The sequence below is a fragment of the Varroa destructor genome, unplaced genomic scaffold, assembly GCF_002443255.2.
Source record: "Varroa destructor unplaced genomic scaffold, Vdes_3.0 BEIS01000004.1, whole genome shotgun sequence".
Lineage (NCBI taxonomy): Eukaryota > Metazoa > Arthropoda > Arachnida > Mesostigmata > Varroidae > Varroa > Varroa destructor.
In genome coordinates this window covers 34,979,628-35,003,573 of record NW_019211457.1, presented here as the reverse complement: position 1 = coordinate 35,003,573, position 23,946 = coordinate 34,979,628, and the positions used below count along the sequence as shown (strand labels likewise).

The 23,946-nt window shown below is 41.1% G+C and overlaps 1 protein-coding gene and 1 long non-coding RNA gene across 15 annotated transcripts in view; one reads left to right on the top strand and one right to left on the bottom strand.

The window, feature by feature from the left end:
• LOC147756123 (uncharacterized) overlaps positions 1-23,946 on the top strand; it is a 67,659-nt gene that overhangs the window by 3,992 nt on the left and 39,721 nt on the right. For 6 of the 12 annotated variants that reach the window (XR_015326076.1, XM_086986583.1, XM_086986582.1 and 3 more), the window contains exon 2: positions 8,822-8,902. The exons of 4 other annotated variants lie outside the window; for them this stretch is intronic. The gene's annotated coding sequence lies outside the window, so the exon portion shown is untranslated. Of the gene's footprint in view, positions 1-8,821; positions 8,903-17,968; positions 18,655-23,946 lie in introns of those variants that run through there. 2 more of the 12 variants (XM_086986574.1, XM_086986579.1) reach the window with 1 other exon arrangement.
• LOC147756124 (uncharacterized) lies at positions 7,315-17,499 on the bottom strand. 3 transcript variants are annotated; one of them, XR_015326079.1, is made up of 2 exons: positions 17,361-17,498; positions 7,315-8,195 (listed from the first exon to the last, which is right to left on the bottom strand). It is a non-coding gene; the product is annotated as an uncharacterized LOC147756124 (long non-coding RNA). The 3 variants fall into 3 exon arrangements; XR_015326078.1 differs by lacking the exon at positions 17,361-17,498 and adding an exon at positions 16,939-17,099; XR_015326080.1 differs by lacking the exon at positions 7,315-8,195 and adding an exon at positions 12,671-14,361 and having other exon boundaries at positions 17,361-17,499.

Below are 23,946 nucleotides of genomic sequence, written 5' to 3'. Positions count from 1 at the left end.
TAAATCAATGTCAGTAGTTGTATAAACTCTATCTGAGTAGGTGAATACTTCAATATGGTTTGTGTAACAACGTACTTCTACCGAAACGAAGGTATCGTATAGTGTACGCCGCACGACAGATCAATGGCTGTTACCACAATCGTGATATATAAATGTGGAAGTTAGTTTTATTAAAACATTTTATAAAAACGAATACAGAAAAAATATTATATCAATTTTTGTAACGTCAAATTAAATTGTGTATCTGCGCATGCGTGCGGGTAGATAGTCGTCTGTGCGCCTAGCTTTATTTCACTTACTCTTTGCTTAATTTCTGCTTTACTTGTTGTACAAGACTAGAATCCCTGCAAAAGCGACGAGACAAGGTAAAATAATGCCCGTTACATGCCCCTTGGAATTGATACACAATTATCAGCTATTCAACTGTTTAGGTACGTGTTTATTAACGGCTTATCCTCGCTGAGAAAAATATCTTACTTTTAAACTACATGGATAATTGACTAGCTACATATGTCCTAGGCAATTACGCGTGCTTATCTTCATCTAAGGAAATATTAGTGCTTCGAAGTAGAAAAGTACCTACTTTTGTTGTTGAAGTTGAAAAGGACCTCGACCGAGGTCGTAGCCACCTACCGACGACTAAGCTAAAACTATGAGTTTCTTACGCACTCTTGTATGCCTCTTCTCATGGAGCCCCGCTGCTTTTGACTATAGAGTGACAATGCCAGCAACAACACCGCTTTTTTGCTAACCCTCCACTAACTATGGCCAGTTTGCCTGCCACCGCATCCTATTCCCCCTAGCCTTCATTTTAATCAAACCCTAATCCCCATGGGAACAAATTAAAAGCTGTTCCAGGCGGCCGCTCCAATATGCCAGACAACCACTCTTACGAAAGCTGAAAATAAAGCGAAGGTACTCGCTACCACCACGAATATCCAAAGTCTCGCTATCGGTGGCGCCGCCGATCTCCTACTATAACGTGAGCGTAAAGCATATAAGGCTGTAGCGCTTATGCTGCTGCAACTGTTATCGCTATACAAATTACGAAGCACAACAAAACATCCGCCGAGGCTAGACGTAGGCAGGAAAAAACTGGCCCAACGAATAGGCTTCGACAGGGTTAAAATCACAAAGTTTGTATAGTGGACCATATTTTTAATATCTGCCCTGGCATAACCGTTTCGCCGGCTAAGGACAGATCGGGTCATAGTGATCGTAGATATTTAAGATCTCAATGAGAAGGGGTGTCACCAATGGGGATTCATAACTTGTATTCTCGGTGCCGACCAAACGTAATCATAAATCGCAGGAAGCACGAAATTTACATGAAAGTAAACCTAGGCTATTTGTAAAAATAATGTTTTTCAAATACGACTATGCTAGAAAATCAGCACGAAGACAGTACAGAATGGAACGCTAGATATGGTAGACCTATAAAAGGAAATTACGCAATATGGAACGCCGTGACTGTTCCAGAATAACTTTTAGTTATTAGTAAATTGCGTTAGCAGCCGCATAAGTGTCGATACTAAATTGAAACTCGGAAATGCCTGTGCGTATAATCGCTGTCTCAACGTATAATAAAATGAAGGTATATCATCAAGTCTGGACCTAAAGCTAATATAGCATAAATATTTGAAATCTATATTATAGCGATATTTTTAAATAATGTTATAGATTAGAATCATCAGGTAAGTTCTACAATGATTTCCATTTTTCACGTAATGGCACTATTGACTTTTCTGATCCATTATGGCGTACTGATCTCTGAAGTCACCAAAAAGACAAGATCATTGGTTGATGTCTCGGTGAAGAAGTCCCGTCGTAGCCCATTCAGCGCAATACAGAAATAAGCAAGCCCACTTTTGAACAGTCTGCCTGAAAATATTATTAGTAAAGATAGCTTACAACATGTTCAGAAAAACAGGCAGTCCTGTAGTATTCAACAATGCTACTGCACTTTACAGCCCGGCTCACTGGTGTCGCAAAACTACCGCAGCGTCATATCGCCAAAACGATCTTTTTACCAGCTATTTTATATGGCTGTTTTTTTCCAAAAGCAAAATCGATGCCTGCCTGTCAACCTGTCACTCTATACACGAATTTCTGTGCGTATTATTCCACCCGTCTCAAACATGATCAGCCAGACACAACGGGAATAACGAACTAGAAAGGAACGTCGATTGTCATGACGATGGCAGTGCATGTTGCTGAGCCCGCCGTCGAAACGTTGATCAACACAGGCCGTTGTACCTGTGTATGTAAATGGACTTTAGCTGTTCCTTTTGCATACAGGATAGGACGCAGAAGCAGCTATAGAATCAAAATCTGGCTTGGGCCTATGCTGTGGCCACCCAAATGAGGTAGAAGGTTGTTTGTCGGCAGGAGGTTCAGTGGGTAACTCGAATTTCGCCTGTCAGTTGATTCGGGAATACAACGAGTGCGACTGCTGCTAACCTTCGAATAAACAAGCAACACCGGTTCCCTGGAAGCGTCGCTTGGAAGGACAACAGTTTCCCGCTTCTGGATTTTTTTAATGCAAATGAATGCCAAATAAAAATACCGTCACCATTCTTCGAAAACGGCTTGATCCGGCGTTCTAATGGATATTGTGAATACTTTATGCCAGAGCTAGAGCAGGGCTTAACTGTGTCTCAATGCATTTTTGCGTAACGGGAACATCTGATAATAAGTTTTAGATGAGGATACACAGGGCACGTAGCGATATCAGAAACTGAGCTAATGTTGCAATCAGATAGCCATTAATCGCTCGTAATTTTGATGCTTTACTATGAGTTTATGGGCTTTTTGATTTTGTTTTGCCTTTGAGGAAAGCTTGAGTCCGAACGAATGTAGGCTCAAGCTCAATTATTGTTGTGCAGTACGTTAACCCTTGACTCAACTGACTTATTTGAATCAGAGATTCAATGAACGCACCCGTCCAATTTCTTACTCGTATTTAGCTAAGTGACTAAAGAACTAGATTCGAATATTTAGAACGTTAGAACGCCATTTCACTTTGTTTCTTTATCTGTATCCAATACGATACCACACAACACAGGACATCTGCCCTGCCTGTGACGCCTCTCGCAACAAGCAAACTAAGGGGCTAATAAAGCATTAATCTCCGCCCCGTCGTTCGGTCCCTCGTGTCACGGAGTCTTGTTCTATTTAATTATGCGGGTCGTAGGGGCGGTATAGACGGCACGGGACGTCCTGGAAAGTGAAAAAAAAAATGGGATTGAACCTTATACTCGAATAATCTATGTGAGCCCAAATTATTTATGAACCATTATTTACACGTCTTCGTATAATACATTTTTATCTCTATCTATTACCTCTTAGGCAAACATTGCCACTAGTAGAGGCTAATTTTATGATATCTGCGTTACACGCCACTTTGCCACCAGCGCCGACCGAGCCTGTTCGAATGTACTTTCCTCTTCCATTAGGTGCCAATACAAAATGCCACTTGCCAGCAAAAAGAAACAACTAATAATACTACCTAAGTATTTTTCTTTCAGCCTATTGGATAGGATGTTGTTATATGTTTATTCTATTAAAATTTAGCGCAAGACTATTGCTTTTTTGTTTTCTGCTTTTTTTCTCTATATGAGCTTTTTTTTTTCTCTATATGCGGTTTGTAAGAAGACAATGAATACTTTAATAATGTATGAAATTACGAATTGAGCTTACCATTAAATTTGCCTTAATGGTTGATATGTTATCTAAAAGAAGCTAACCATTAAAACTGAATGAAGCTAAGTGGGCAGTATCGCTTCGTACAAACTAGATAAACGTGAAATCTCAAGCAGAGATCTTTGAAGCTTTTCAATAGTCGCCTGCGATAGTGCCCCGCGTTTTATACTTGCGATATCAAAAGATAAGTTTCTCATTTAGGTTTTAATTACCGAAAAAATAAAGCTCAATAGACATATATACCCATATTGTGTGAATGCTCCATTATACGAAAATATTCCCGCGTCACCGATCAAACGTTGTGCCTTGCCACAGGTCTTCCTGACCTCGCGCTTAGACTGCCTGTCGTTCGCAATTTAAGAATAGGAGATAAAGTCAAAGGCATCTAATTAGCTTCTATTTCAATCAGCGTAAACTACGTACACCGTCTAGGATGTCTTTACGCGCGTCTCCAGGTGATGTATAGGCAACCTAGATTTTTTCTTATGATGTCTATTGGGCCTCTCATTGAGGAACGCGACTTAATCATTGAAAAATTGACTCAGATAGATCGTCCTGTTCATATCTGATCGGTATTGTAAGATGACCGTTTGCTTCTCTATACCATAACTCCCTTCGTGGCCAACACCGGTAGCGTAGAATAGAAGATGGGATCATCCGGACAAACCCAATACACAGAGTGCAGCAAAAGTATCTTGACAGATATAGTCTGTAAACGATAATATATACACATGTTTGTTTTACCTTAAAAATTCTCAAACTATCAAGCTGTTTTTTGTTCTTATAACCAAAAGTTTATTTTTTTCTTTTTTCATTTCACTTTTTCTATTATAATATATACGTTGGTTGGGATGTTCCACTTCCGTTACGTTGTACCCCAGCGCATCGAACATTCCGTATTTTTTAAATCTTTGACCGCTCTTTGTGGCCGGAGGATCGTTCAGTTTCATACTATCTTTCTTGCTATATATATGCTCGTCCATCAAATAGGCTCCCGCTGATCGTTAGTAGTAGATGACGATTCACTAGTTCATTTTTAAATGAGTTAGTATACACTGTAGCTGAATATTTCCACTTGTATATGTTAACGAGCCATTGCTTGCTTATGGAAAGACGAGGTGGGACTCTGCGAACTCCCAAAGCACAGTTGCCAGAGGACAGCCTGAATAAAGCAGTACAGGATGAATCTGTGGATAGTGGCAGAAATGATAGTTGGCAAAAGGCCGATAACGAGTGTCGAGGACCAGACCAGGTGCGGCAACCGCTTCACAGTGGCGTGATTGAGATGGCTAGCCGTATCAGATAGATACGTCCAGCTCCAAGGGGAAAGCGATCAGCTGTACTTGACTGGACAGACCTCGTCGCTCACTCGCACTTACCCTATATATTTCAGGCTCTTTATCTTACTCGTTTTTTCGCCTTCTTGATACAACGCCAAGTGACCAAATGATGATAGCCTAGAGCTCGGAAACAAGGCATGACGCAATAGCCCGCAATGCTCGCAGCGCCTATCACATATGGCACTGAACATCGTCAGATTGAAACAACAGAAGGAAAGGTTTCTTCTTCGGTGTCCGAACGCGTCTCGATATGGATGCTATGTGTATATGTATATGCCTATTTATGTAGAGAAATTGAGGTGTTCATCAGAGTTAGACGGAACATCGACCTTTAGTATATCTTGTATTTCAGCGCGCAGACTAGCAAATATTATTATTTTTCAAAGGAAATTGCCCCAACCAACTAAAGAGGGTATGTGTTTCTATGAACATTCTCCTAGTTAATTGTGGTACGCCAAAGCATCTAGAATGATCCCGTTTTTCCTATTTTCATGTACTATGCATTTCACACTAGGTAGCTGAAGCTTCTATGCTAAGCTTCTATCTCATGCTGTCTCTTTTTTGTGATCCACGTATAGTGTTCAAGCCGTCAGGCATTACATTGGACGGCTGACTCTCGCCAGCATAAAACGGGGTGTGTCTGCACCCGGATTCAAACACAATGCTTTTCATAATGTTTACCGGGAAAACGCATCATCCCCGAGGATATTAGACGTTGCCTATATGTTTCCTGCGTCTTATCACCTGGAACAAAATATTCCGAACCACAACAATACCACTTGTTCATAACGTTGAAGTCTGTCAGCTTTGGATTTATCGGGATTTTGTCTTTGATCCAATTTCTTATCACTGATTTTTTGTTCCCTCTAATTAGGCCAAGCTGCTTGTGGCCGATACCACCGTTTTAGCACTGCTAAGGCATACTGCAGTTTCGGTAATCTGTCTAGAGTTGCTATATATAGCAACCTTTCAGGCGAAAAACATAGGACAAGGGTCTGTTACGTTCATTAGAGTTTCCTATGTTGCCTACCTCATTACTAGCCAACAGCAATACCAATCGCCAATCCTACCGATATCTTTTACGCAAAAGTTACCCCGAATTGCTGATAAGGTAGACGCTACTATCAACAATATCATTTTGTATGTCCGTAACCTTTATCATACCTGTTATTAAGTAGCGTTCTTTTCACCGGTAATTAAAACTCTAGGGCAAAGCTGAAGGAACGCTTTTTCGATCTTATTCTCACTTCCCAGCAATAGTATCAGCGGCATTTAGACACTAAAGCCATCGAAATAGACTTTTTTTTTTGATGTTGACGTTATCAGCTAAATCTGCATAACCCCATCTTGCCCCACTTTGTCGGTTGTCTTCCCACGCGTTTCACTTCGACCAACTCTGCCGATGCTATAGTAGATGATTCCCCGTCCCGCCCTCGGCCGTTCAAATCATTCCGAGGTGTGATACCATTCCCTTGGCCATATTTCGCTTTGTTTTGAAATCCAAGGCGATTCCCGTCGTTTCATCAGCGATGGATACATCCGAAACAGTCGGGGAAGACGCAGTTGTAGTTGCGTTACAAGAAAAACAAAAGATGCCCCCACCATTATCGCCAACAGCAAATGCAATAGCACCGATAGTGTGTTTATACACACACCGACCGCGTTAGCAACAGCGATCACATCGAGATATAATATGAGATTCTATCCAGCCTTCCCCCTAGTTCTTTCTACACTATCGGTTTGTATAGGGCAAAGCGTGCTACTGATGCACTGATGTTTGTTCACGGCGGCTTTTCTTCTGTTGAGCCGATATGCGCCGTTTCGACACTCAGATCAGTTATGTGAACCCTGTGTTGACTGCTGCCGAACTGTTTCGTCCGCCCCTTTAGGACCATTTCTACGTTAGCAAAAGTTTAGAGCAATAGAAACGGTCAGACCATCCATAGAGGATCTTCTTTCTACCTCCTACATGTATCGATATCTTCAATACTAGTTGCATAGAGAAACTAAAAAGCGAAAAACACGACAGGATCGGCAACGTTGACAGCATCCGACGGTTTGTGGTTGGCGGAGAGTACTGCTAGGAAGAATACTTCAGTTAATATGTGTTTGCCATGAAGAACAGAAAATTATTCACGTAGACCTAGCATAAGGCAATGCCATCGCGGTACAACAAGCAAGGCAACGGTGATACCGAATTTCCCTCTTCTTCTCGCGCGTTTTATTGTAAGCCCGTATTTTAATATATAAAATGTTTCAAAACGTCTAAATATACAGTGGGAAGGAGTACAACTTCATATTTTATTCATGTACAGTTAATATCTAAGGGCAGCTACTCAAAATAGCTTCTGTTTTAGTGGCCTGTTGAATCACCAACTTCAACAAGTATTCAAAGTGCTACTGTAGCACTAATTTTATCTTTGAAAGATATCGCAGGTCCATTGGCGTTCGGTCTAGGTAACGGGCCGGGTATTCTTTTGGAACTTTTCGTTCGAGCTATCTGTTTGAAAAATTTTCAATAAGATATGCCCTCACATCGCAATGATAGTGTGCAGGCGCTTTCTCTTGTTGGCACCAAAGTCCTTCCGCATTCGTGATAAAATAGATTTTTCCAGTAAATTCAAGTAAGTATCATTATATTGTAGCAAAGGATGATTCGATTTAATTACAGCGTATACATTTTTTTAAAAATATTTTATAATTCTTTATTCTCACAGACCGTTTCACTTCGTTCGCATTACTTGCTTTCACCAAATTGTAAAGAATACCAGTAGCAGGGATCTGCGACAGGCGTGTTCTTCGGAAATATGTGTATGAACATGTACACCATGTTGTATATAGACGTGTGCATACATAAAATCGGCAGGGCCGTCCCTAAACAGAAACATCAATGATGGCGGCAGCAGAAAAGCAACTCTAAAAGCATTAGCAAGTCTACCAGTACCGGGTTAGGCAGTGGAAGCCCCTAGTTTCGTGTGGTCATTTTCTGGTAGTTGCCATGGGACAGGGTTCGTAGGTTCAAGTTAGGTTAGCATGGAGTCTTTCAGCATCCCCTGCAGATAGACGAAATATATGTTTGACGAGAACGTGATGAGGCCAAGCCAGCTTATCTTGCGTTCGTCTGAGGTTTGGGCAGAATAATATACTCCACTCCTGGATGGATCGTGGAAACAGAAAACGTCATTTACAAGTTCATGAGTTAAGACTGCACTATATTTATTGCATTTGTCCCTTTTTCTCATAAGTCTTAGTATTTGTAAAAAAAAAAGTCCTAACTACAGAGGCAGACGGGTTGGAAGGAGGCGTGGCCGCTATTACGCCTGTAACTTGTTCGTTTGATAACTAGTTACTTTGTTTGGAATGAAAGAATCGAATTTGGCTTAGAAATATTTAACTGTTGCATGACGTATGTCTGACTGTTGGCGATTGACGATGCCTTTTCTCCTGAGGACATTTTGTCCTATTCGGTTTGATCATTTGTAACGTCTGTTCTGCACCAGTCTGAAAGTTTTCTAATAAGATTCGCCTGGCTTTGTCACACGCTATTGCTGTTATCTAACCAGCGAACACCGAGTTTCATCAAAATGCCATTTACTTTATTTAGGAAACAACTAGCTCTGATCGATCTCTATAACCGTCAAATGGTAAGAAATTTTACGTAATTACAGATACATATATATGTCTGTCCAGGCAGGACTCCCGGAAAAATCGATTCTGCCCTCTTCGCAAATTTCATTTCAAGTAGGTTTATTTTTGCCTTTGTTTTTTTTTTCGATTAGCCTCCGAGGACGGAACTATTTTGGATACCCCAGCTCGACTCCATTATAAAACGCAAATACTAGAGAGCTCGCAAGCGGCTGGTGAGTAATAGTAGTAATAGTGATGAGCAGAAGTAATCGTACTAGAATATGTTGCACATGTTCGGGAATAAGCAAGTGTTCATCAAGTGTATACATATGAGTACATCATCGGCTTCGTATCATAATCCTCTTAGAAGTTTCGGAGTTTTGCCATCATCTTAATAAAGAGCTGGAAGCTCATGGACGCGTTGCGCACCCTCTCGCGCCAGTCGACCTCATGTGTTACTCCTAGATCAATCTGCTGCCCACTTCATACACCTCTTTTTTATATTCTTACATCTTGGGCTACAAAACACCAATTCAATGTTATCACTCCAGATTTAACCCAATAGCGAACATTTTCAACCTGTTACGCATAGGAATTGTATATATGCTTGAATTTCAGAACTGAATTTTGTACCACGAGCTAAGCTTTGTCACGCTTACTTATGGTATTTTTTTTTACTGCAAGCTTATATTTTAAATAGAATGGTCTTCCAAGAGATCAATGATAAGGTTGTAATGTTTTATAGCCTGTGAGGAACTGGAAGGACAGACATATAAGTGAAGCCTACGTCACTCAGCTAAATAGAAAATAAAATGCGGAGCCTGTCATGACAGCACAGACTACTGTTTATCATGGGGTTCGATTCGTTTGACACATATTTAATACGATTCAGTGTTGGGTTCTGCTGAGTTGTTTGATGCCGGTAGTTCCTTGGAATTCTAATTCTTAGAATGGAGTCTCAAGTAGCTTGATGTTACCGACGACTGACGCTAGCAGCCCTCTTTGGGAGTCCCCCCGATCTCAGCTGTGACAAATTACTCAATTCCACCATGGCGTTTCGGTAGACAAGGAGTGAATAACTGGCATAGACACTGCTATAAACCGTGCGTCTATTGTTATATTTTGCACTCTGCTCTTCAGCTAGGTAAAATGTTTTTGATAGCCGAGTATGTGGTAGCCATCTTTTCCTATTTGCCCGTGATGTAATCCAGTATCACGTTAATCACATGTTATATAATTACGTACCAATTCGTAACAGGCAACTTAATCTTAATCAACTGGCTGCTGAATCATAGCTCTGCCGTGTTTCATCTGCCAGAAATTTAACTCATTGGACAGGCCTGGAAAATGCAAAAAATCGTCTCCAGAGTCTCGTACTTCGCCTTGAGAACCTCGTGCACTCTTCAGACGGCATAGGCGGCTGATTTCGCTTGCTTCACTTACTTGCATATGCTTGCTACATCCGCTTCCCCATGAGACGTCGGATTTGTAAATGATGCCCCTAGCATTTTGATGCTGGTGTGATCTCAGGCTGCGGGTGCTAACAGCATGGCTACGGTACGTGCCAAAATGTCGAAAGTGTTTAACTGATCTAACAGCCTCTCTGCGATCAGTCTTTACAAAACAGCCTATCGCTATAATCCAGTCGCTGGTAATCAATGCTCAGCGGCGGGAAGGGTTCGCCGTTGCAGGCCGCTTTACCTAGTTTCGCTTATCGCTGAGGAACAACCTCCTTTACCTTTGTAGCAGTAACAACAGGAGCAGCAGCTGCTGTTAGTATTGAACATGTGTCGCCACCTCCGTGTCCCCACATGGATCGACGCGACGATAGCTCCCCGCGACTTTCTTTATGCCTGCAGATGCTCCCACGCACACGACTACTAGCATATTTGCAAGCGATCCTAGCTTCCATTTTGATTTCGATCCATGCACGACAATCTTCCGAATACTTGATGCGGTATTGGTTAGGAAAACACCGTTCTTATTCCCAGCCGAACGTCATTTTAGCTGCAGCCGGCGTAGGCAACACTTGCTCTGGCCATGAAAGGTGCTGCCGTCTCCCTAGTGCTTCGTGCTTACTCCTCAGATTCTCAAATTCTCTGTTCGAGGTTATTTCTTTTCTTTTGAGTCTCGAAGGTCGCTATAGGCATAGAGAAAATAGTCTCCACAATAGACTCGATGTGGTGGTGCTTGCTGTGCGCGTATCTCCTACGTGCTTACGTTCAGAAGGTAAATAAAGAATATAACATAGAGAACGGGTAACCGTATGAAAGCCTGAGTATTCCATACATCTTCGCATCGATAGATCTGTTAGCATATGTCAATGACCGCAAACAATGCATCTTTTGGATACATTAGGTCGTTTTAGATACCCTTTTTCTATGTGCTGGCGGTAGTGGCCTTTTTTTTAGTTAATGAACGCTATTATTCTGTTGCTAAAATCCTTAGAGCCGCAGGGGTTTCTTGTCTTCCCAAAATAATGTAAAATATTTTTACGACTAAATCCGCAACAGTGTATCAAACGATTGGTGCTAAAATACCCAAACAGGTCTTATAATTCACCCCTTTTGCGTCAGTCGGGCCAGTCATGTATACCAGCGCCACTATGGATATGTATATGTATATGTGCATACCTATAGGGCAAATTAGAGCATGACTATAATTAACGTAATGCGTAGATAACGAACAATTAGTAATCAACCAACGTGATCTCCGCTTGGAACGATTGTGCTTCTAATGTCAATATCTGTTTCCATAGTAAACGAACTTAAAGAACCGGATGTTGCCTGCAGTAGTCAGCTTAGTCAGTCGTTTCATGTCGAACCGGGACAAGTAAAAGGCCAACCCAAAAATTCAACAGTCTATAGCAGGCACCAGGCTGCGCTCTTTGATGGGTAAAAAGAAGCAGATATGGAAGACCTTGCTCTATAACATAACTGGGCTGTTGTACGGCTTGCGTTCCCATAGTATAAATAGGTTTAAGCAGGTGAACGAATACGTACAGCAGGATCCTGAGCCAGTCATCATCAGACGTTGCTTTAATGCTTGAACACTTCTGCGAGGTTATACACTAAGGGCCTTAATGGTTGGATTAGGTACATTGCATTTCAACGATAATATCACAATGTCATTGTACATCGATCGGGCACATATATTGTTAGCTAACACAATTATATAATACAGGATTAATTTACGAAATATAAATGGTATTTCTGGAATAACCACATATAGCTTTGAGTTGTCAGTTCGTTTTCATTATTTGTAGTAAATCAACATAGTTCAAGATATTTTTCTTTTTAACCCATTCCGTCTTTGGGCATATTTGGGCCATTACCGTGTTTATTTCTACATATGATTGCCAAGGACATTACTCAGAAAATCAGTGTGATACGAATAATAATAGCAATAATATTAATACGAGTGCTCAGGAAAGTCCACATCTATATGTATGAAGTAGATTCGTCAAAGGAATTCAATGCGGAGAGTTACGTATAGGCGTAAGTGTTTAGCTACATGGATTACGTAAGCGAGCTATTTGAGTTGACCCTATAATTCAAACTGAATAGCTTCCTCAGGTCCACGAAGGATATCTTTGTTAAAAGACGTTATTATCAGCTATTAAGGGCTGATAAAAGGAGGAACCTTACGGAGCGGTTATGATTTCTTAGTCCAGACACAAATCGCTCCCGGACATGGTTTGCAAGTCAAGTCAATCCAAAGACCATATATAACTCGATAACCTTCTTTTCGTTGAAAATAGCTTTCATTGAAAGGACACTGGCACATCGAGTGAAACGATAAATATATCTCTAACAGGACATGATACTGAAAAATCTCAAATTTATGCAAGAACATATAAACAACTATATAACTTGACCGTCTAATACTATATGCAAGCTATACAACAACAGTCCAATTTGCACGTTAGATATCTCTACTATTAAAGAATAATATATTGAACACGGTCTTTGTCGCGAGTTGGTAGGCAAAACAGGTTTGAAGACGTGTACAGGACACAAAATGTGAAATACTTTATTCCTTAGTTAATCACTTAAGGACAAAAGGGATGTTTATTTGCATCTCAGCGGACTGGCAAAAGCTCCGCAGCCATCTACTCTCGAGCGCATTCGTTTATACTGTGGAAATTTTACTTTTGCATTTCTGACGCTCTCGGCCGAGAGGCGATGTCAAGGCAGAGGCTCTCCATGCCCTTCGAGCTGTCCAGAAAGAAAGATACGAGCCTAAGGGCCATCTTGTGTTTTACGTATGGGGAAACATTTTTTTTTATGTGAGATGCCGACGCTGCTATTTACTCTATTAGTGCGCATATCAAAGGTGCACCCCTTTTCGTTTTTTACGAGCTGCACACAGTTACCTATGCCGCTTTCCAGAGTTTTAGCGATTTAGCTTTTTTCGCGCTTTGTAAAACTACTAGATTTTTACATACATTACTGTATTATACAGTAATGTATGTAGCAATAAAGTGTATGTGATAAAGTGTCTTTTCGTAAGGTCTTCATGGGCTCATAAATAAGTATTAAAGTCCCTGATGTCATGCTGACGTGTACCATTTTCTCACAATTAAAATACAGCCCTTTGTAAAGGCACATGCGTTATAGAAATACGCTATAACGAATGTTAGTACTTCGCTAGTTTGAGCGATTTCTCCGATGCGTTAAGGCTGCCAGAAATAAAAGCTTTAAATCGAAAATCGGTTAGATTTTCCTATCATACTTGTCTTCTGTGAAACCTGAAATTTCTCGTCGCTGGTGCCCCGGAAAGGTCAATAAAACCTGTGGCAGGACGGAAATTAGTATTGACTATACCTCGAATAGAAATTTGAATGGAAGTCGTTCGTTAAGCCTATACGCAACTACACGTTGAGCTCATTTCACGTATTTAAATTTATTGAAAAATCGCTGAGTTCCGGCGGAGATCGAAGCCGAGACCATCGATTTAGAGAAGTCGCACCTTTTTATTACGACGACCGTCATATATTACGACCCATACAATACATTAATTGTAGCATATTTTCTAATGACTCAGACGCCAATCAGCTCAAACGACTTAGTTTTTGCTGTTAAACGCTATCGACGAGTTTATATACCTAGCGTTTCTAACATTTAGTTACAGAAGCTATCTTCTGCTCGAACAGTTCGTCGCGTGTGATTATTGCTATGAATATAACTTAAGAACGCGTCTAGGTAAATTGCTTAACTTTCTCGTCGTACATTGAACAACTCTGATATTGATTGATGCTTTCATTCTTAGCATAGCGAAGTCCTTTGCCCCTCTGCATAGACAGACAATATCCGAATCCACTTAGCGAGAGTGCAAATGTCGATGATGTTTGCTCGTTGATCTAAACTAGGTTCTCGTTGGTAGCGGTGATTGCCAGGCGAAGCCAGGAAATGGGACTTGTTTCCGCATGAGCTTGTTGTTATAGCCTGGTAGTTGCTAGAAGTCGCTTTGCCTTTGTTATGCCTTCTCTGTCTCGTAGCAGTTTCTCAGTGCGCCCGTCGTACTTTGATCGTAAAAATAGCCTCAGATAATATCGTGCCGATATATTTTATACGCAACACGGAACGCTCAGGAAAAACGCGTGACAGATGGTATGGAGAACATAAAACGGTAGTGGCGCCATGGCAGCTCATTCAAGGAAGGTAACGGGGGCGATAATCGCAGTGAATCCCTGTGCCAGAGAACAAAAGGTAAAACAAAAGGAAACCGCCAAGCCGAGGACCGAGCCAAGGGTTTACTGGACGTTTAATAGGCGACCGCTATAGACAAGAAAGTGACTGGGACGATTAAATAAGATCATTCACCGTGGTGGCAGAAAGGAAATAAGAAAAAAATCAAATAACGAAGACTATGATGACACGAGATCTCGAATTTTCTGCAACTGGCGACATCTGTGATTCCGCTGGTAATGCCGCTTGCCCCTTTGGCCGGTTGTTCTGCCAAGACTCACCTGTTCAATAATTATTTATAACATCATGCGTACTTTTAGTCAGCTTCCGCCTTTTAGGATAAAGCCCAAACAGGGAAATCGTTTAGGCACGTCCTACCACTAGCAGTGTTACGTTAGAGTGGACGGGCCTACGGCGAGCGGTCGACGCCCAACGGTGACTGGGGACACACAATTGGTGTGTATCACGATTCTTCTTTGTTTTATTACCTATGATTAAGCTGTAGTGATGCTAGCGCCACTAGTACTAGTGCTGATAGAGGAAAATATTGCTCGGAAGCTGTGCGAGCATAGGGCTCGAGACGGTTAAAGAGTAAGGTATCATGAACCGGTACACCGCGATCGAGGAGTGCAGATGGCGATAAAAACGACAAAAACCACGTGTGTGACCACATTGAGGCTGGAGCACGTTCAGCAGTATCGAAGCATCTTCATGTAACGAGCACACTGCTTATAATAAAAGAAGAAAAAAAATAAGGTGAATAGAACACCGCATTATTACAATAGAGACATATTAGAAGTAGCACTTTATGCAAATATTCGTTGATGCAAGAGCGGAAACACCGGACACAACTAGCAGACATATGTTCGCTTAAGAACAACGTAATGAACAAAAACAATAAGAACGACGGTAGGCAGCAGCGCAAAGAAAATAACGTCTTATCGTTTGCCTAGGCAATATAACGGTGAAGGTATATTCCATCAGAGAACAACGTGAGTGAGTGGTGAAGTACTCAGGAAAGAAACGAAAAGCTGTTTTTATGGGCTACGTTTGTTTAGTAGTTCGTCAATCGTGAAGGTAGCTTGTCACTGAAGACGCGCCACATAATAGGAAGGCACGTAGCAACGGCAGGGACAGATTCTGAATCATGTTAGCGTTGCTCCCGGTTTTTAGTCCGAAGACTATCGACAGCAGATTATAAGGTTCAAATAAGTTCACGATCAATTCGGCATCTTTAGATCAAAAGATGAAGACGTTAGGTAAATAGGAACTTTGCGCTGCCGAAAGCGTTTGCATCTAAAGCAAATGATCCAAAGGATAAGTTTATTCCGTTATCGATTTAAAGAGAAGATTAGCGTTGATCGGTGCTGGGTGCAATCCCTTATTAAAGTTACTTACCTGCTCATAAAAGTGACCTATTCATCTGTACCATTTTAAACAAGCGATATGCTTTGATTGGTCACTTGTAGTACTTTTCAAGTGAAACCGTCAAAAAGTCGGCGGAAAACTTTCATGTTCGGACATGTCATTGACGATAATACGTAAAATGAAAAAGGAAAATTTGAACATGTCAATGTCAACCATTTAAGAGCCGTAGCGTTAGGGGATCGCGATAAATCCAAATAGCATACAACATCCAAACGGATCTCTCATGGATTCTTCTCGTTGAGAGAAAGCCTTGATAATGCTTTCGGATGCCCTTGCGGATGGACCCTACCGATACATAAAAAAAGCAGAGTAGGGATTTGGCACTGATGTCTTATTAACATTAACAATGTAATCTGTACTAGTATCGTTCGACAAGCGATTAGCGTGTTACCGCTAGAACACCTGGTCAAATAGGTGGGCAGAAGCTAAAGTTTGTGAAGAGCAAATTCTCAAGCGAAAATGCGGTCAACGTTCGACAAAAGAAAGCAGAATAGAGACTTAGCAGGTTGCTAGATTTCCTAGGGAACCGCAATAGGGTACCATAGATTTTATGTTTAGAATTGTTTGGACACTTCTTTGTGGTACTGGCCATCACTTCCATGTAGTACCTAATTTAGAATGTACTCCGTAGACTGGTTTATTCTATTCGATGGCCACTGTGGTAGCTGATACAAGGTCGAAAGTGCACAAACATGCATGTCTGACTGATGGAATGAATGTACGCGTAACTCATACAATGTTTTTGCCCACAAATTAAGTAGTAGTTGTTTGCGGAACAGGAAAAACGTACACGAGAAATGTAACAACTGGGCTCCTATAGCATTAACACCGGCATCATTGACATTCTGTGTAAATGTCAAGTTAGTCAAGCGAGCTATTGTATAGTATATCAATAGTCGTTCTAGTATAATTGGAGTTCCTAAGTAACTATTGGGGTAAATCGTGTCAGAAAGCAATATTGGTTATTTTCAAACGAGTATTCTAAGTACGTCTATAATTAGGTAGATAAAAAAAAATTAGGTATCGAGCGGTTCGTTTGCAGACCATTAACTGTACATGTACATTACATGATCACATTAATTCAATGTTTTCAAACACACTTGCAAATGGAACATGACTTTTTGTTGTAAACCTCCTGCAGTTACGATTACCGATAGAGCTTAGGTTCTCGTTTGCCTGCGGTAGGGTATGGCCTTCGCTCCTTTTGAATGTTCCTCTCCACACAAAGCTCGACTGTTCCGCTAGGGTGACGAGCCCCTGAGAAGTCTTCACATATTGTGTAACACTGAGGTAGCCACGAGGTAGCTCCCATAGTCTACAGCGTGGACAAACGTTCGTCACTTACATGAGTCAAGGGCCAATGCATTTCAGAGGATTGTAGTGATGATCCAAAAATGTTTAAATGATTATCCTCGAATAATGAAGTATTTTCTCTCCCTTCTAACCTTTAGCTTTTAATGGTCGGCCCAGTAGCTCGAGGGATTACCTAGCTGACCCGATTCACGGCCATCGCAACAGCACCTCTTCCTAAGTGGTTAGTCAGCGTGTTTCAAGCCACATTTCTTAGTCTTACCTAGCGACTTCTTTCCAATCGCTGTCAGGGTGGATCTACTGCCTGCTGACAGTCATAGTAATCTTAGAGATGAACCGGACCACCCATTTTGTGGCAGATGTATCTAAGGCCAGGGTAATGTTTACAAATAGCACGTCGTCAGCCAACTACGTCGCAGCCAGAGTGATAGGGGGAGCCACCTCAGCAGCATTTATTTTTTTGTTGCAGACCAAAACATCTGAAATGACAATAGACTCGTGCTATGATCTCGTTGGCACTTCATAGGAGTGGCCACATGTATAAACCACCCTGGCGCACTTTAGTCCAGCCTTATTATTCACCAGAATCATCCCGCAAAAGCCGCACTGTTGCTTCTATTCCTTTCGGGCCAGACATCCTATTCTGTCCACTTTAATCCTTCATTGTTAGAGAAGATGGGAACGTCTTCTAGGAAACTTTTTTTTTGTTTTTTTATGACTCTCTACAGCTGACTTACTACGGCAGACGCCACATTTTGTCGACAGAGAAAGGTGCATTGGCTTTCACTATTAGTTCAGCTGTTACTAGCACTGCTCGTCTGACCGCTGCGGCTGCCTGCCGCTGCTGTAAGATGGCAGTCCTCTCGGTAGGTGCGACTAATGCAAAATCATTGCAAGACGATGCTAATAGCACAACATAACACGATTGAAGCTGCTCCTATAAGCAAGTCTTTTTTGTACGTGCACGTGGCTGCACGCGCTGTTCGTTCTACAGAGGCTAAAAATTGTCTGTGTCGTTTTCCATCTGTCCAGCCTACCGAGGACCGGTTGAAGGCCAGGGTCAGGTAATCATCAGAGCCAGACCGTAGGCTTTGTTGCTGCCGCCCAGTTAACTTTTAGTGGAACGTATCCCTTTAGGAATTGTGGATAGGGGAAGCAGAGCCGCTAGGCTAAACCACATGGCCATGACGAAGCGCAGGTAAAAAGGTAATTCTTCGAAAAAACGTGCGTATGCGTTGTGTGGCAGCGATAGACAAAGGAAGAATAAGTGGTAAAAGCCCAATCGGCCAACGGTGACATTGTGGAGAAGTTCACCGAAGGCTAACATGATTTACGCCTCGTCGGATGACAATAGGATGATGGCGTTGAAACTCTGTATGTGGCTGTGGTAATTTAGCTTAGAGCCCTCAATAGAGCTGAGTGTGTACCAAGGCCTCGCGTTAAAAATATGAGAACAAGGATGAAGGTGTCTTGGTGTCAGCGGCTATTTTGGATAAACGAACCGTGGAGGTGAAAAGGAAATGAAAATATAGAGGCGGATAGTACTTCTCATATAGGTGAGCCTCTGAAGAAACATGAGTTAACAAAAGAACAACGACGATTTCAGCGACGAAAATGAGCAGTTCTCCATTTGGCAGAGGCTGCTGTACAGCCCAGACAACAATTTTTGATAATTAGTATTCTTATTAGTGGTGCTGGTGTCAAACTGATGGTGGCTAGAGGGCATCCGCAGAGAATATACTCACCAATCCCTAGTAGAAGCCGGGTAACTTACGGAGCAAGGCATATGTGGGACCATGTGGCTAAATGAACTGTCAGCAGTCTATATTTTTAAATCAGAAACAACACAACCTTTTACTGCGTCCGTTAGTTAACGAACGCGTAAAGAGTGCAGTCCCTACGGCTCACACCAACAAACCAGCGATTTCATAATATTCTAATTGTATTTAGTTGTCAAAGTCCATCCTCTACGGAAAAAAAGACGGCCTTCACAAGTACCGTCTAGACTTTTCGGTGCTCTGTGTTACGCCCCTGATCTGACACACTAAAGGTCGCCTGGCTATTCCGCCTCTTTTCGTCTGTTTCGCCTCTGCTGTTTCATTCGTTTCGTGGCGTTATCCAACGATAGGCACCGAAAATGGCAAGCGTACAATTACCAATGTAATAGCAAAGCAATAGTCAGCTTATGATTTATTCGACGGCCACTGTTTACCAATAGATAAAGTAAGCTACCCGACAATGAAAACGCATTGATTAGTGTTAGGTCCTGTAGACGGAGCGCAGGCTTGATAAACGCGCAAAAATCCTAGCATCTCTTGGAGATGCTCTCATCTCTCAACAACTCTTGGAAATATTGCTTAGCCATTTCCACTGCCTCATAGAAACAACTGAAAGGAACGACATGTAGATTGTTTTTGCATGCTTCGTACCCCTTAAGATGTGTTTGCTCCTTTTACAGATCGAACAAGTCAATACTGTGTGCTTGATAAACAATTTTGTAGTAGTTCCTTATCAGCCACAAGCAACAAAGCCATTATAAACTTAATTCTCGTTTTTGTATAAGTGTAATACGTAATACGTTTCCTAACAGAAAGTTGATATGCATTTACAACGCCACCGAAAGAAGGAGACAAGATGACATTCAAAGGACAATATAGTTTAAATTTTGTAACTTCAGTTGGGTCGTAATGGACAGATTGTTTAACTAAATATTTCTACTCTGAAAACCAGTTGAAGTTACACACTTATCGTATTTGAACATCAGACAAGCGTCTCCATACTGTTTAGACGCTAGCTATTGATTTTTTAGGTTTATTTTCATGATAGTGTGTTTTTAAAGCTCATGAATAAATTTCGTGTGACTAGTCTACCCATGAAGCAGCTGGTAAGTTCAGCTAGGTATTATAAGTTCAGCCACGGGACCCATATTTGTCAGCATAAACTATTCAATTTTCTATTAACCAGTGGTCTCCAGCACGACACAAAACGGTACTTTTTCCTTTATACCTCAACGCTGCATTTGCCGACATTAGAGTAGCTTCTCCCCCCTCCAGGAGGAGTAACCTCATTCCTGGCAAAGCAACACCTATTTCTCCGAACTACTCATTTCCAACTTAGCCGAAATTAACTAAGTACACCTTACTCAGTCTTCTTCGGCCGTATTTCCATCTCCGTCTCCTGGTTTAGACAGATCCAATTATAGATAATATACATTAAGCAAAGGAAATACTTAGTCAGGCATATCTATCCGATCGCTTGGATATTTGTGAACGCCTCCTTTGATTATTTTCATTTTCCTGTTTGCCACTTAACATGTCGCTTACGCCGGTTGCGGAAGCCGCATCATGAGACATCACTGGTACTAACCCTTCTTTAGCATGTTGTAGATTCGCGGTCTGCCGAACTGTTCGCCTTGAAGTCATCAATTATAAATCATTGGCCTTATTAAGGCTAACCGAGAGCATCTGATATTTAACGTAAACAGGACGAGGTAGCGTTATGGACGAGTATATGCTAAGCGGATAAATTAAGATGATTATATAGCAATTTACTCAGTCTGAGTGTTGCTAGCTTTCGGCGTTTAGTAATAGAAATAGCAAGCCAGAGATCTAATAATAGACTTGATAATAGTAACGACAACAGTAACAACATCAGCTTACAATAGAAGCGCCGTCTTCGGCATCATTCCTTCCTGGAAAGTGGACAGAGTTTTTTCGAGATAACGAGGCCGGCTGGTGCAGGAACTTTCTGCTATGAATTGAAGACGATCACTCCCCAGACCACGTATGCTTACATACAATGTTTGTATCGAATAAAGGGTTGATGAACTATTAACATGTGCGGTTGTAATTTGTGGACAACAATTCACTAACTTCGTGATCAATCAAACCTGTCTATACAGGGTCAACAGGGATCAAAGATGCCTGCATATATATGATCTTAATAATGAAAACTGGATCCCATACTTATTATAGTACGTCAAGAAGTTACAGGAAACGAGCAAGAGCTTATATATATATATATATATACGGATATGGGAACATGTGAAGCGACGCGCCTATACCTAAATAAGAGATGACAAGTTAGATGATCTGGAAACAAATATCTGTATCTGCAAGTGATCAGTATAATAGTCTCTGATTCAGTTGGTAATTGATTAACTTTGTAATTTGCCTGACGTTTCAGCGGTTCAAGTTAAATGTTAAGACAACATTAATAGAGCTGTAAAGATAACGCAATTATAGTAGTCACTGATGATCTATGACGAAAAATCTCACGAGCATTGTGTGGTCTGCTTAAGTTTGTAAAATTTTATTAACAAGTTATACGTTAAAACTTTGTTAAAACAAGTTAGTATAAACAAGTTAAACTTGAGTCCGTAATCTCTTTTGTGTGTACTGTGTACGTTAACCCAAATGCATCCCTTGTCTATTGAAACCGCACTATCTAATCTTTGAATTAAACCAGTGCTGACGCTATCGAGATTTTGGCTATAATCTGCTATTGTAAAGTAGAACATCCACAAGGCAATGGTGTTATGTTCAAGATGCAATGTTCTTAATAACGGTGTTACCAGTTTCGCACCTCTTATAGCCGCATTTTTGTGTAATTATACATTGATATTTTAACGAAAGGTTGGCATCTAGGGTTTTCGCCTGCTCGATGCCTCGCCGGTCTATTCTTTATGCACTTTCTACTGGCTGATTCGTCTGACGTTCTTTGGCGTCCCTCTTTACCTAATCGGAGCTGGTAATTCAGCCATGTTTACAATGATGACGTAATTCATGCTGTCGCTGAGGCCTCACAATATTAAGACACGTTCGATGCATGTCCTTCTTTTTCGCCGCTTCTTTGGATCCTAGTTGCTAGCTGGTTACGCTGATATCGGTCTCATTCTTCTCGGGATTTCATCCTTGGCTTTTCACAACCCAACCCCGATCGTCGACCTCTACCGCTTGAACTACTGCTTCGTTCGCCTCAGATCCACGACCTATGTGCTCTAGTTAACTCAATTTAAACTGCAGACATAAATGAAATCTACATATCTGAGAGGGGCATAACATAACTTCCATGCAATTATGAACGGAATGGGGTACGTGTGTCGATGTTTGTCTGACCTTCAGAAAACGAGTTTTGAGTTTACCTGTAATTGGTAACAGCTCTAGATATCGTTGCGCGGGATGTTGAAAACGATGGGGTTCAAAGATCTTTGGTATTTATTATTATTCATATCAAAAACGTCGAGACAAACAAACAAAAACAGTGACACAAAATGCTTGTCGAGGTAGCTCACGTCGTAGAGTTATGAACAGTTTAGAGATAGTTTGGTTCGAGGTACTCGTGCTTTAAAGTAATAAATGCTATAATTCGAAAGCTAGTGTAAGTTTTTCGGTCGTTGAACGCTAAATAAGTTTTGACGCTATAGTATTTGAAATGGATATCGGCCAACAGATTTCAAAAAGCATAACTAGACCATACTGGGCCAAATTTATAGGCTAAATCTTTTCTTCTACTTCGTTTCTCTGTCCTCTGTCACTAATTACAGCGATATATGTGTGAATTTTTCGAAAAACAAAAGGTGCAAATTGACTTTTTGGAGCTTTGCTAAACTACAAAAATCGTCAGCCAAAGCAGGTGACATATTTGATCTTGATGTCGGGTCCGGTCAAGCACTCAATACCGTTAGAGTGACGCCATATTAGTATATCACATGACCTAATTTTACATATCATTAAGTAAACGAAAAACTAAGTAGTAGAGTCGAGAAGTAGCGACGCCGGTGCTTCTCAAGACCACTCAGACAGGGCTATTTTGGAACATCGGCATTCAGCTTCGTAGAGACGAGGTACTGCACAACGTAATGGAAGAGCGAGACGTGATGTCAGTCGCGGACTAATGGCATTACAAAGAAGTAAGAAATAACCAGAAAAAACAGTGGCGAGACATTTCAGATAACAGACCACTAATCTATTTAGCGCCTAGTTGAGAAAGAATCCACGGATGGTGTAAGATAATACATGGTGTTTTTTTGTTTTCAACACAAGGGCACCGTTACAGGTTGATTTCGTAGATTACATTTCAAAATAACTAACCATACCTGAAGCTGTTATGCTCTTGCGTTATGTTAGGGTTACACAAAGTTATTAGAAAAATAAATAGCAATTCTGTAATAATAACTGAATGTCATCGACGCGACTGTTTCGTTGTTGCTTGCTGTTCACTGCCGAGGGATACTATTAAGTCAGCGCATTGGTGCTACCTAGGTACGACTAGCACGAAATACACCGCCGTTGGTATTAATGCGCCGGCCTGTGTGCCTCGGCAAGATCTGATAGCCAGGATGCATATTCCAAGGGTACTAATTTGAACAAACTCATTTAACAGAGCTAATCTGAAAAAGGTGATAACAATTAGTGTTCCATTTAAATCAGCCTAGTATCGTTACATAAATATCTACTTCATCTATATAATCTGTTGTCGTTGAGATCTGACGTTCGTGTAATAACATCTACCCGTTTTCTATGGAAAAATTCTAGATGTAAAAAACTAGCAACTCTTACCAGAAATCAATCAATTCTATTAGCCTCAAACTAGATGCGTCATACGATTTAACAGGCAGGTAGTACGCGCGGTCCGTTCCAAAACAATGTTTTTCTTGATAAGCTATCTATTATTTTTTGGCATTTCCAATCGATCATATTCCATAATGTCCTCTCATTCGCCGATTTTCACTGAACTAATTCTCCAGGTGTGAGCAATCTCCTTGGAATGGGGTCCATAAGTGGTTGAAATTCCTAGTTACCACAAATACATATCCTCATTCCATTGAGTTTAGAAGAAGTAATTGT